At 41.9% G+C, this 13,732-nt stretch overlaps 1 protein-coding gene across 5 annotated transcripts in view; it reads right to left on the bottom strand.

The window, feature by feature from the left end:
* The window catches only part of PLA2G4A (phospholipase A2 group IVA), a 213,582-nt gene that overhangs the window by 158,165 nt on the left and 41,685 nt on the right, over window positions 1–13,732 (bottom strand). The window contains exon 2 of one of the 5 annotated variants that reach the window (XM_073642987.1): window positions 3,849–4,467. The exons of the other annotated variants lie outside the window; for them this stretch is intronic. The gene's annotated coding sequence lies outside the window, so the exon portion shown is untranslated. The remainder of the gene's footprint in view (window positions 1–3,848; window positions 4,468–13,732) is intronic. 5 annotated transcript variants of the gene reach the window in all.

The following is a 13,732-nucleotide window of genomic DNA, read 5'->3' as shown; positions in this document are numbered from 1 at the left end:
GAATAGCTTTATCCCCTTTGCGGAACTTAAACAAAAATATAAAATGCTAAATAAAAATTTCCTACATCTCCTTCTTATTAGGGAAACAATCCAACAATTGTTACTAAACAAGCCCCCCTTATCAAATGTAATTGGCAAGCTCCTAGGTAACTTAAATTTCTTTGGAAAACTAGAAATATTTATGACTTGCTTAACAATGATACATCTTTTGAAAAAAACATCTACATGTTGAGATGAGAAAAAGATTTAAAGAAGACATTTACGCCAGAACAAAGGCAGAAAAACATGGGATTAACCTATTCTTCCAATTATTGTATGTTTCTTCATGAGTCATATTATAAATCGCTTATTAAATGGTACTTTTCCCCAGTAAGACTAGTTAAAGAAATTCCAAATTTTTCCCCACAATGCCTGAGGAACTGTAATCAGAACAGCGACATATTACACATTTTCTGGAAATGCCCTAAGATAAGGAAGTTATGGAAGGAAGTGTCCTCTTTGGTTAATCAATTACTAATCAAGATATAACTATTACTCCTCATTTGGCACTTCTATCACTTGATATGGAGACTGTTAACCCCACTCATAAACATATTTTAACTCACCTTTTCTTGGTGATCAAAAATTCCATTGCTGCTTTTTTGGAAAAAAGCAAATATCCCTAGAGTGTCAGACATTATTCAGAAAGTTATGCTACAGAAAACCTACGAAAATACCCATACTATCGCTAACAATATGCTCAAAAGACATCACTAAAAATGGGAAGTGTGGATCAACAACTTTCCTCAAAGACTATATTGGAAAATATACCTGTATTAGCAAGTATTGTAAGTTTAGCACTTGCTTGACCGTGAAAATTCTTCAAAAATGTTATTGTTGTGTGTTTATTTTTGCATTATATATACCATGATTGCAATATATCTTATGATGTATGTAAATTTTGATGTACACACGTGGTCAAAATTGTTGGTACCCCTCGTTTAATGAAAGAAAAACCCACAATGGTCACAGAAATAACTGCAATCTGACAAAAGTAATAATACATTAAAGATCTATGAAAATGAACAAATAAAAGTCAGACATTGCTTTTCAACCCTGCTTCCACAGAATTTAAAAAAAAAATTAAACTCATGAAATAGGTCTGGACAGAAATGATGGTACTCTTAACTTAACCCTAGAACGCATGACCATAAAAATCTACACTTTCACATACCTGGGAAAGGCCCGTGTGCAAATAATAAATAAATGACCAACTGGAAATGACAAACAACTATATACCTGAGGAATACCTAGAGTTTCAAAATTCTAACTAAAGAAATCTTGCAGAAAATAGAAAACAATTAACAGGGCGGGCCTGTGAGGCCCAAGGTATGCGTTCTAGGGTTAATATTTTGTTGAACAACCTTTTGAGGCAATCACTGCAATCAAACAATTCCTGTAACTGTCAATGAGCCTTCTGCACCTCTCGACAGGTATTTTGGCCCACTCCTCATGAGCAAACTGCTCCAGTTATCTCGTGTTTGAAGGTTGCCTTTTCCAGACAGCATGTTTCAGCTCTTTCCAAAGATGCTCAATAGGATTTAGGTCAGAGCTCATAGAAGGCCACTTCAGAATAGTCCAATGTTTTCCTCTTAGCCATTCTTGGGTGTTTTTAGCTGTGTGCTTTGGGTCATTATCCTGTTGCAAGACCCATGACCTGTGTCTCAGACCAAGCTTTCTGACACTGGGCAGCACATTTCTCTCTAGAATCCCTTGATAGTCTTGAGATTTTATTGTACACTGCACAGATTCAAGACACCCTGTGCCAGATGTAGCAAAGCAGCCCCAGAACATAACAGAGCCTCCTCCATGTTTCACAGTAGGGACAGTGTTCTTTTCTTGATATGCTTCATTTTTCCGTCTGTGAACATAGAGCTGATGTGCCTTGCCAAAAACTTCCATTTTTGTCTCATCTGTCTACAGGACATTGTCCCAGAAGCTTTGTGGCTTGTCAACATGTAGTTTGGCAAATTCCAGTCTGGCTTTTTTATGATTTTTTCAACAATGGTGTTCTCCTTGGTCATCTCCCATGAAGTTCACTTTGGATCAAACAACGACGGATGGTGCAATCTGACACTGATGTTCCTTGAGCTTGAAGTTCACCTTTAATCTTTTTAGAAGTTATCCTGGGCTCTTTTGTTACCATTCATATTATCCGTCTCTTTGATTTGTCATCAATTTTCCTCCTGCGGCCACATCCAGGGAGGTTGGCTACAGTCCAATGGATCCTAAGTTTCTGAATAATATGTGCAACTGTAGTCACAGGAACATCAAGCTGCTTGGAGATGGTCTGATAAGCTTTACCTTTAACATGCTTGTCTATAATTTTCTTTCTAATCTCCTGAGACAACTCCTTCCTTTGCTTCCTCTGGTCCATGTTGAGTGTGGTACACACCATGTCACCAAACAGCACAGTGAGTATCTGTAGTCCTATATACAGACCCATTGACTGATGTGATGCTAATTAGTGGACAAAACTTGATCTTACATGTCCCTTTTGTCACATTATTTTCAGGGTACCATCATTTCTGTCCAGGCCTATTTCATGAGTTAAATTTTTTTTTTAAATTCTGTGGAAGCAGGGTTGAAAAGCAATGACTGACTTTCATTTGCTCATTTTCATAGATTTTTAATTTATTATTACTTTTGTCAGATTCAAGTTATTTCTGTGACCATTGTGGGTTTTTATTTCATTAAACGAGGAGTACCAACAATTTTGACCACGTGTGTAACTACACTTTAAGTTCTAATTTTTCCCTTCTCCTTACCCCACCTTTTTCTATCTAATTTACTTAAGTAAACAATTTTTTTTTCTCCGTACTATCTTTCCCTCCCCTCTATCTATATTTGTAAATAGTTAAAAAATTCAGTAAAAATTATTGAAACACAAATACTGATGTAAAATACTGACCAAATACTGACCGTGTGAATGTGGTCTTAGATGACAAAATGGAAGCAAAAACAGTTTTAGTTGACAAATAGTCTCTAAGGGTATCAACAAGAGAAGTCAATGGTACCCATATGAAACTATACTTGTACAAGTAATACCTCTTGGTCACATTTAAAGTCAGGAATAAATCTAATACATTCCTACATCATTCAAGAGTATAGAAACTAGAAAGGAAGGTAGTAAAAGGAAATATAGAGTCAAGAAACAAGAAGCCAGATGTATTAATGAATAAAGAAGGTACAGAGGATTCCAATCCTTACATGGTAACTGATCAAGCACATCAGACTTTATATAATAGATTGGAACAGAGCAAAAATAGTTTTATTGAAACAATAGGACATATATCACAATTAGTGAAGACCTTCAATACACAAGTATAAATACACCTACAAATTATATAACAAAAGGGTTGGTAGCATTCCACTGTTGAGAGCATGCAGGTGTTCTGCAAAACCCATTTTGGTGTACTGATTTCACATTGGGCTCCTAATAGCAGATCATTATTATTATTTATTATTATAGAGCCATTTATTCCATGGCGCTTTACATGTGGAAAAGGGGGTATACATAGCAAAAACAATTACAATATTCTTAAACAAAAACGCAACGGCAAACTGGTACAGAAGAAGAGAAGACCCTGCGGGTGAGGGCTCACAATCTACAAATAAATTACTTTTACAAACAAAAATATGTTTGAGCACATCTTAAATAAGAAAATAATTATTAACAAAACTTTACATTATATAGCGTGAAATAGCAATCATTTGAAGAACCGTTGTGCATCAGATATCCAGTCACATGTATAATTCTCACAATAACACAATTGTAATATAAAGTAGCAAAAAAAGAGACCACATACTATAATTTATTAGCTTGGCTGCTGATTCTATCCATTCAGTTGTGTTGAAACACAATAATCTGAAGGCCAGTTCTCGCCATTCCTCTCTGTTTCTTTACAGCTTATTTCAATTGCTTGATATTCATTCCCATGTCATTCTTGATAGTATCCAGCAATATTTGGTCTTCCCTGTTTCCTTTTACCACTGACCATTCTGAGTTGCATTATCTTTTCTAATGAATTTGCCCTCATTACATTCCCAAAATAGGTCTGTTTCTGTCTTGTGATTTTGTTTTACAGGGATAATTCTGGGTTTATATAATCAAGAAAATCTTTGTTGTTGATCCTAGCTGTCCATAGGATTCGTAGAGGTCTTCTCTTGCACCACAACTCAGAGGTATCAATTATTCATCTGTTTGCTTTCATGCATGTCCACATCTCACACCCATAGGTAGCATTTGGGACCAGAATTGAAGTAATCATGCTTTTTTTGACTGTGAATGACACATCCTTGTCTTCCATATTTGGTCCATGCTCACCATGGCTGCATGCCCCATGCTCTCACTTTCTTCTTTCAACTTAGCATTAGCATCAGCTTCTTCAAGTACTGTTCACTCTCTGCCATCAGGGTTTCTATCATCTGCAAATTTTAGAAAAATTATTTGAATGTTGGGATGAAAATGGGTGGAATAACCATCAGCAATGTCCTGCTTCCTCATCAATTACTTCTGCATAAAGGTTGAAAAGAAAAAGGCGTGGTGATACATCCTTATATTCAACCCTTTTTGATCTTGAACCATTCAGTACCTCCTTACCTGGTTCACACTGTAGCTTCTTGGTCAACTGTTACATAATATGGGCTCACTGGTTAAGGTAAATAATCTAAGCTCAAGGTCCAGGTAGGCATATGGGCCACGGGCATCAGTGCAGCAAGCGGGTTAGGCATGCAGGACACAAAAAGCAGATAGAAAACCATTAACAGAAGTCCCGAAATCCGCAGCAAAATTGCAGAGTTACTGAAGACCTCAGAAGGAATGCAGAATTACTGAAGACCTCAGACAGACTGCAGTTACTGAAGACTGCACGCAAATTGCAGAGGTACTAAAGACCGGAAGTCGCAGGCAGACGAGAGGCGTCATGGAGACTGCAGATAGGTAGCAGACAAAACTCCAGAGTTCTAAGAAAGTCCAAATATCAAGGAAGCCTAAGGTGGCTAGGAGATGTCCTGGATACCACCACACATGCAGCAAATTTCATAGAAGACTGGGAGCAGGTAGCAGACAGAACTAAGGTGTCACGGTACTGTTGCAGGATTTTTCAGAGAAAGGGGCTCCTTCCCTATCCCTCATGCTAGAGGGCGGCCTAATCTATCACTGTCCCCCGGATAACCCTGGAAGGTGGAGATGCCGGAGTCACGTGCCTAGCTATGCTCCTGACTAACCCTTATCTGTTCCCTCCCACACCCAGGAAGGTGTGAGGCCAAAGTGTATAGGATTACACTAACCGGACAGACAAGGGAAGGCAGACAGGGATAAATGAAAAAACTGCAATCATACAAAATAAAATCGCCAAACAACAGAGTGAGGGTAAGGTAGGTGAAACCATATAGGAAAGCATGAGGATGAACACGCAAACAAACTCCACGCAGAAATCTCCAAAACAACTCACCAAACCAAGCAGAATGAACTATCACTAGTATGAGGGGAGTGTCCAACACGGAACAGCTGAGGCAATCCATGATGGAGAGCTCCAGCAGAACTGATTAACCCTAGCAATGTAATTTCAAAGAAAACCTACACTGATGGTGAAGCAGTACTAACCAATACAGGAGTTCGGGTAACCAGACGCTGCAATCTTCTGGCCCACCTCTGTCACGGTATCCCCATGACATATGGAAGCTGCAGTCAGATAGGAGAGATCAGAGATCTAGCCAGTTAGCAATGGTAGTGAAAGCTGCAAACATGTAAGTCAGGGACTGGAAACCACCGGCATCTTGGAGACTATGGACAGGAATTGTGCATAGATAAGCTAAAAGACATATTAGAAAGTCTTAATTCCAAGATCCAGGTGTGTATCTTGGGAGCACTTATATAGGCCTAGGAAATAAACACATGGGGGCACACCGGGCTACTTGCAAAGTCCAACATGGAGCACAAGAAAGTATAGTGGAACAGGGTGAGAGAAGAAAAGTTTGGATCTGAGACAGGTGCATAACCTCGGCGTACAGTGACTTGGTCAACCTAATTGGGTGCGCCAACACTCCTACCCCACTCAGTGCTTCCCAAAGTTAATCATCCTCAACACTGTCAAAATCTTTGGTACAATCAATGAAGCAAAGGTAGAGCTTCTTCTGGTAATTCCTCATTTTTTCTATGATCCACCTCAGGATTGTGAGGTGATCAGGGGTTTCTCTTGCCTTATGAAATGCAGCATTTGTGTCAGAAAGTTCTCCATCAAGGATAAGTTTTTCTGAATGATCTTTAGAAGAACCTGCTAATATGGGGAGTGGGGGGTCAGGGCAGTGGCTTAATTTTTGGCACATTCAGTTTCTTCGGCAGTGGTATAAAAAATTATCCTTTCCAATCGTTTGACCACATACATGTCTTCCAGATGTTCTGGTATAGTTCTGTCAGTGCAACTCTTGAGGCTGATTTTGTGTAGCTCTCCAAGGATAATATCAAAGCCAGATGCTTTGCTGTTTGACACCCAATACACTTCACTTTCCAATAAGTCTAATAAGTCTAGTTCTGGTTCGTCTTGGCCGCTGTGCTTCTCATGGTGGTCAGTGTTGGCACTGACATATAATTCCTCTCAATATTCTTTGCAATTCTGCTGGTCGCCAATTTCATTCCCATTATGATATTTGACGGTAGTCTGGTGTTCTTAGAAAAGCTTCAGTAGCTTCACCGAGGCAAATAATTCCCTGGTGTGGCTCCTCTTAAAGGCTTCATCGAGATTCATGCATCAGGCATTCAGGAGGTTGTTCTTGTCCTTCCTAGCTTCTTTTTGTAAGGTGGTATTGAGTCACCTCACCTCATTTAACCTGCACTTAGCCTTGGCCTTCCTCCTCTTAGTACATATCTGGATCAGGTGGTTGCAGTTAACCAATTCCAACCAATTATTGCCTCCTTGAACCTGTTACTCACTTTGACTGCATGTTGGTTTCCCCCTCTTGTCTTTTCCTTGTCCTGATTAAAGAAGATGTCAACTACTATAGAACATGCCCCCCCAGAAGTGAAACCTATATAGGGATGGTAGGGTAGGCAGGATGATATTAGATCGGCCTAGGGGTCTCCACTCCCCCTTTCCCTAGTGTTTGGGCTTCCTCCCCCTCTTCCCTTCGTGTTGCACTTAGTCTTTTCCACACCTTGCGTAACATTATCACCGGCCGTGCATAAAAAAGAAAAAAAAACTGACGCATGGTTTTATTTGTGTGGTTTTTTTACGGGTGTGGTGTTTTTTTTTCTTTCTCACTTGGTTCATGGATTCAGTTGCAGAGCAGCTGCCCAGGCTGTCTCTGGAAGTGACTGACCTGCGCTATGAGGTTCATCAGCAGCAACAGTGGCAGCAGGTCCCTAATATTGGGGTCTCTGCAAGTAGGCCGGTCCAGCTTGAAGCCAAGGTTGCCCTTCCAGACAGGTTTTCAGGAGGTAGGGACAAGTTTTTTGTGTTCAAGGAAGCTTGCAAACTGTATTTTGAACTTCATCCTTACTCCTCTGGAGGTGTGGAGCAGGGAGTGGGGATTGTGATCTCACTACTGCAAGGAGATCCTCATTCCTGGGCTTTCTCTTTGCCGCAGGGTTCAGTTTGTCTGTGGAGGGGTTTTTCGGGGCTCTAGCACTCATCTATGATGAACAACCTAAGAAGAGGGACACATCAATAAAATATAGAGTAAAATGTAAAGTTTATTATTCAGATACAATAAAATCAGGTAAAGAAAATTAGGTAGGGTGTTCAGAAAAAGAGGGAGCTTCTGGGGGTCCCAAATATTACTACAAATAGTATATAGCCCTCCTATTACAAATACCAAGGAACATCAGTACAGTTCAAGACAATGTATATATGTACCAATAATATATAACAGCATATAACATCATATGATAAAGTGCAAAGTGCAGATTTGCAGTCAGTTCATCTATTACATACATTCAATTCATCAGTGTATAGCACTGATCATTGTGATCATCATATACACTTTGCACTTTATCATATGATGTTATATGCTGTTATATATTTGGGACACCCATAAGCTCCCCCTTTTTGTGAACACCCTACCCTAATTTTTCTTACCTTGTTTTATTGTATCTGAATAATAAACTTTACATTTTACTCTATATTTTATTGACGTGTCCCTCTTCTTAGGTTGTTCTAATTATAGACACACAATTTACCAACAGATGTTGGGTTATATCGCTTGGTACTCATCTATGATGACCCTGACCGAATATCCTTGGCTGAGTCCAGGCCGCATCGCTTTCAGCAGGGTAATTGGTCCGTGACGTAGGGCAGCATGGTGGCTCATTGGTTAGCACTGCAGCCTTGCAGCGCTGAGGTCCTGGGTTCAAATCCCACCAAGGACAACATCTGCAAGGAATTTGTATGTTCTCCCCGTGTTTGCGTGGGTTTCCTCCGGGTTCTCTGGTTTCCTCCCACATTCCAAAGACATACTGATATGGAATGTAGATTGTGAGCCCCAATGGGGACAGTGCCACTAATGTCTGTAAATTGTCTGAATTGTAAAGCGCTGCGGAATATGTTGGCGCTATATAAATAAAAAGATTATTATTATTATAGCTCTGAATTCTGCAGATGGGCAACTGATACAAAATGGAATGACCTGGCTCTCAGAAGCCAATTTTGTCAGGACATTACTGAAAGGTTGAAAGATGCTTTGGCAGTGTATGAAACCCCAGAGTCCTTGGAGGCTGCCATGTCTTTGGTCATACATGTTGATAGACTTCTTCGGGATAGGTGGGTGAGACCACCTTCTCCAGAGCCCTCTTTTCGGGGTAATGCCCCTTTGCCGGGGGAGCGGTCTGGGAGTGAACCAGTACTGGGGGAACAACCCATGCAGTTAGGGGGTGCCTATGCATCGTACGTTTCCCTGAGATTCGCAAAAAAAGGCGTGGTTTTTTTTGTGTGGAAAAAAGGGAAATTTTATTAGGGCCTGTCACTTGATTCCTAAGCAAAAGGAAACCCGATTAAGCCTTGGTAGTCTAGAGTTGGATAATCAACCTGCGGTTCTCGGTTTGTCCTGACAGCACAGGTGGTGCTAGAGCAAGACAGAAAATTTCTGTGTTTGACAGTGTAGCTGGAGTCAGCATGGTTGATGCTGAGTTTGTGAAAACTCATGGTCTTGCTTGCTGTACTTTAGCTAAACCCATTTCCATCTTCACCATTGACGGATTGTACATAATGTAAAATTGAGGTTGGGGTCGGTTCACTGTGAGATAATCCCATGCTATGCCCAGGAATGTTCTTCCCACTCCAATTGTAATTGGTCTACTGTGGTTGGTGAACTGTAATTTGTTGGTGGATTGGCAATCCAGAGGGATCATTGAGTGGGGAGATTACTGCCATGAGAACAGTTTAAACATTTCCCTTTCTACAGTCTTTACAGATACCTTACCTGCATTTTTGTCTAGTTTTGAGGAGGGGGTGTCAGGATTTGCCTCCTCATCGTGCATACGACTGTCCTATTAACCTGACCCCCGGAGCTAAACTACCAAAGTCCAGACTGTATAATCTTTCTGGCCCTGAGAGACAAGCCATGAAGGACTTCATTGCGGAAAGGCTGGAGAAGGGACATATCAGACCCTCATCTTTGCCCGTGGCGGCAGGGTTCTTCTTCGTGAAGAAAAAAGATGGCAGTCTACGTCCCTGTTTAGATTTCTGGGAATTAAATCAAATTACCATCTGAGATCTATACCCTCTTCCTCTGATTCCAGATTTGTTTAGCCAGGTTGTGGGAGCTAGGGTGTTCTCCAAGTTGGATTTAAGGGGAGTCTACAATCTGGTTAGAATCAGAGAGGGGGATGAATGGAAAACAATGTTCAATACCCCTGAAGGGCATGTCGAAAGTCTGGTTATGCCTTTCGGTTTGACCAAAGCACCTGCGGTGTTCCAACATTTCATTAATGATATTTTCCATCATTTGGTCGTCAGGTTTGTGGTGGTCTATCTGGATGATAATTTGGTTTACTCACCTGATTTTGAGACACATTGGGGGCATGTTAAACAGGTGCTTCAGATATTAAGGGATAACAAACTATATACCAAACTAGAAAAATGTGTTTTCGCTGTCCAGGAGGTGCAGTTTTTGGGGTACCTATTGTCATCTTCAGATTTTCGGATGGATCCGGAGAAGATCCGTGCTGTTCTTGATTGGGACCATCCCGAGAACCTGAAGGCTCTACAGTGTTTTCTGGGCTTTACTAATTTTTACCGAAAATTCATCCAAAATTATTCAGTAATTATGAAACCCCACACTGACATGACAGGGAAGGGGTCTGATCTTTCTATATGGTTGGATGCCGTCCTGCAGGCTTTTCATCCCTAAAGAGCTGTTTTGTCACTGCACCTATACTCAATCAACCCAATGTTTCCCAACCCTTTATTGTGGAAGTTCATGCATCGGATGTGGGGGTTGGGGCTGTGTTGTCTAAAGGTCTGTCCCCTGGTAAATTACATCCATGTGCTTTCTTTTCTAAGAAATTATCTTCGGCTGAAGGAAATTATGATGTGGGTAACAGGGAACTTTTCGCAATTAAATTGGCATCTGTCCATCCTATTACTGTTATCACAGACCATAAAAACCTGTTATATCTTCAATCCGCTAAATGTCTCAACCCTAGGCAAGCTAGATGGTCCCTGTTAATTACTAGGCTCAATTTTGTTGTCATTTTCTGTCCAAGGGTCAAAAACGTCAAGGCTGATGCTTTTTCCCAGATCTTCCCTGGTGGTAGTGACCATGAGGACCCAGCCCCAATTCTGCAGAAGGGGGTAGTCATTGCGGCATTGTACCCTAAACTGGAGGGTGAGGTGTTGGAGGCTCAGGGGCACGCCCCTGCCTCCTGCCTTTCAGGAAGGTTATCTGTACCATCTAATCTGCGCCACAAAGTAATTAGGAAACATCACAACTCTGTGCTTGCTGGTCATTCAGGTGGTAAGGCAATTACGGACCTCCTTTCTCATCGTTTTTGGTGTTGCATCGGGATGTGACTGAACATGTGTCTGCTTGTAGTATTTGCGCAAGTTCTAAAGTATCGCATACCCGTCCGTCTGGTGCTCTTCTTCCGATACCTATTCCTAGCAGGACATGGACACACTTGTCCATGGATTTTATTACTGACCTACCGGTATCTGAAGGGAAAAATGTGGTTTTGGTGGTTGTAGATAGGTTCAGTAAAATGGTTCACTTTGTCGCATTATCGGCACTTCCGAATGCCAAGACACTTGCTCAGGTGTTTATAAACGAGATCTTGAAGCTTCACAGGGTTCCCTCCGATGGGGTGTCACAGTTTCCAAGTTGTGTAAAGCGTTCTGTTCTCGACTGGGGGTGCAACTGTCCTTTTCATCTGCCTTCCATCCTCAGTCAAATGGGCAGACCAAACGCATTAACCAGAATCTGGAGACTTACCTTAGGGGTTTTGTCTCCGAAAACTAGGAAAATTGGGCATATTACGTACCACTGGCAGAATTTTCTAATAATAATCATCGCTAAGAATCTACCAGCAGGTCACCGTTTTTTGGTGCATACAGTTTCCATCCACAGTTTGGTACTTTTAGTGAGGGAGGGGCTTCGGGAATTCCTGAGGAGGAACGTTTGGCTTCATCACTCTCCTCAGTGTGGTGGGAGGTTGTGCGTAATTTGAAGATCATGGGAGACAGGTACAAACATATGGCTGACAGGAAACGCTCGCCAGGTCCGGACCTGAGTGTGAATGACTTTGTGTGGTTGTCTACCAAAAATATCAAGTTGAAGGTTCCTTACTGGAAGCTGGAACCTAGATTTTTGGTCCATATTAGTGATGAGCGAACGTGCTCGCCACTACTCGATACTCGCCTGAGCATCATGGTGCTCGACAAGCTCGGCGCATATTTCCGGGTTGCTTGGGAGGGAGCTCGGGGCCCTGCCCTGTATGTTTGGTGCTCTTTAGAGAGCCAATGAACATACAGAGATTGCGTGACATGCATTGTAATGCAGTAGCCATGATGGTTGTGGGCATTACAGTGATTGGATGGCCGCATAGTGTCATCGGGTCTATATAAGACCTGGTGCCGCTATGCTCGTCACAGTCTACCCCGTAAACAGGCAGAGTAGGGAGAGCTGCTGCTGAGTCAAGGAGAGATTTGCTTGTTTATAGTTAGTATAGGTATTCCACAGCATATCTATATATCTATCTGAACTAACAGTCCTTCTGAGGACTAATCCAGCAGCATATATTCAGTTGTGATAGCAGGAGTTAGGCAGGCAGGCAGGGTATGTGGCAGACTGAAATGTATATAGCACAAGAGGGTCCATTGCATGTTCTGTCTGCTGCTGCTGTTGTTACAGATATTTGTAGACATAGCCCCAGGTATCATGGGCCAGGACTAATTAGTAAGTTTTTTTTTAACTTAATCCTGATTATTGGCTTAAAAAGCAATCCAGAGTACACCATTTTTCTACTCCATTTGCTTGTTAGTACTGCAGAATACTGCCAGATCTTTTCCATCTTACAGCGATGAAAATCCAGACATTTGAACTGAATATGGAAAATATTGGCCTCCATTTCCATTTTGTTGCAGTGTGTCAGTGAAGCTATTCACACGAAGTCGCTGTGAAGAATAGTATTAGTAAACTACAGGCCCGCTTTTTAAAACAGTGGTTCTCCGTCAGACGTATCACATATAAGTGCGTTCCAAATTCAGCCATTTCTGGCCTTCATTTCCATTTTGTTGCAGTGTGTTGGCAAAGCTATTCACACAAGGTCACTATAAATAATAGAATTAGTAAACCACAGGCCCACTATTTAAAATCGTGTATGTCCGTCAGACGTATCACATATAACTGCAGTTCAAATCCAGCCATTTGTAATGAACGTGGAAAATATTGTCCTCCATTTAAAATGGGCAAGGTGCGTGGCAAGGGATGGGGAAGAGGACGTGATGGCATGCAGAGGCTGAGGCCGTGGGTAAGCTGAAATTGTGCCACAACAAACACCCACATCTTGTCGCTTGACCTTCCTGTCCCAATTACTAGGGGACCAAACAACACCACTATTGAACACAGAGCAGTGTGAAAAGGTTGTTGGTTGGATAGGAGATAATGCTTCCAGTCACTTTGCCACCACCACCACCCTGTCTTCCACACGGTCAAGTCTCAGTGAGTCTGGACCGCATATTCCTCATCCTGATCCTCCCACGATGCAGAGTGCCGAGATACAAGGGATCCCACACTTGGACACTCAGAAGAGCTGCTCACTTTTCCATTTATAGATTCGGAACTCTCGACCGGCCAGCTTCAAGTGGGTAAAGAGGAGAACGAGTGTAGCGATGCTCAAATATTTGAGCAGCCACGGTCACACGAAGGCAACGGTGGGAAAGTGCAATTACTATCACAAGAGGTGGATGATGATCAGACACATTTGCCAGAAAATTAGGAGGAGGACCAGGGTGCGGAAGTGGAAGATGAGGTGGTGGATGAAATAGTAACTGACCCAACCTAGCAGCGGGACATGCATAGCAAGAACAGAAGCACACAGGGGGAGGGAGGCGTAGCACCACTACAGACAGGAACAAGCAGTGTGGTGGCCACAGACACAACGTGGGAAAGCGTTCCCCATAACTCCAACACGACGGAAGTTTCCAGTACAACTGTTAGGTCTTCCCGAGTCTGGTTGTTTTTTAAAGACTCTGCAGAT

This window comes from Phyllobates terribilis, unplaced genomic scaffold (assembly GCF_046119375.1).
Source record: "Phyllobates terribilis strain yellow unplaced genomic scaffold, ASM4611937v1 Scaffold_8__6_contigs__length_399053987, whole genome shotgun sequence".
NCBI classification, from domain to species: Eukaryota; Metazoa; Chordata; class Amphibia; order Anura; family Dendrobatidae; genus Phyllobates; species Phyllobates terribilis.
The sequence above is the reverse complement of the archived record's forward strand: the minus strand, read 5'-3'. Positions and strand labels throughout refer to the sequence as shown.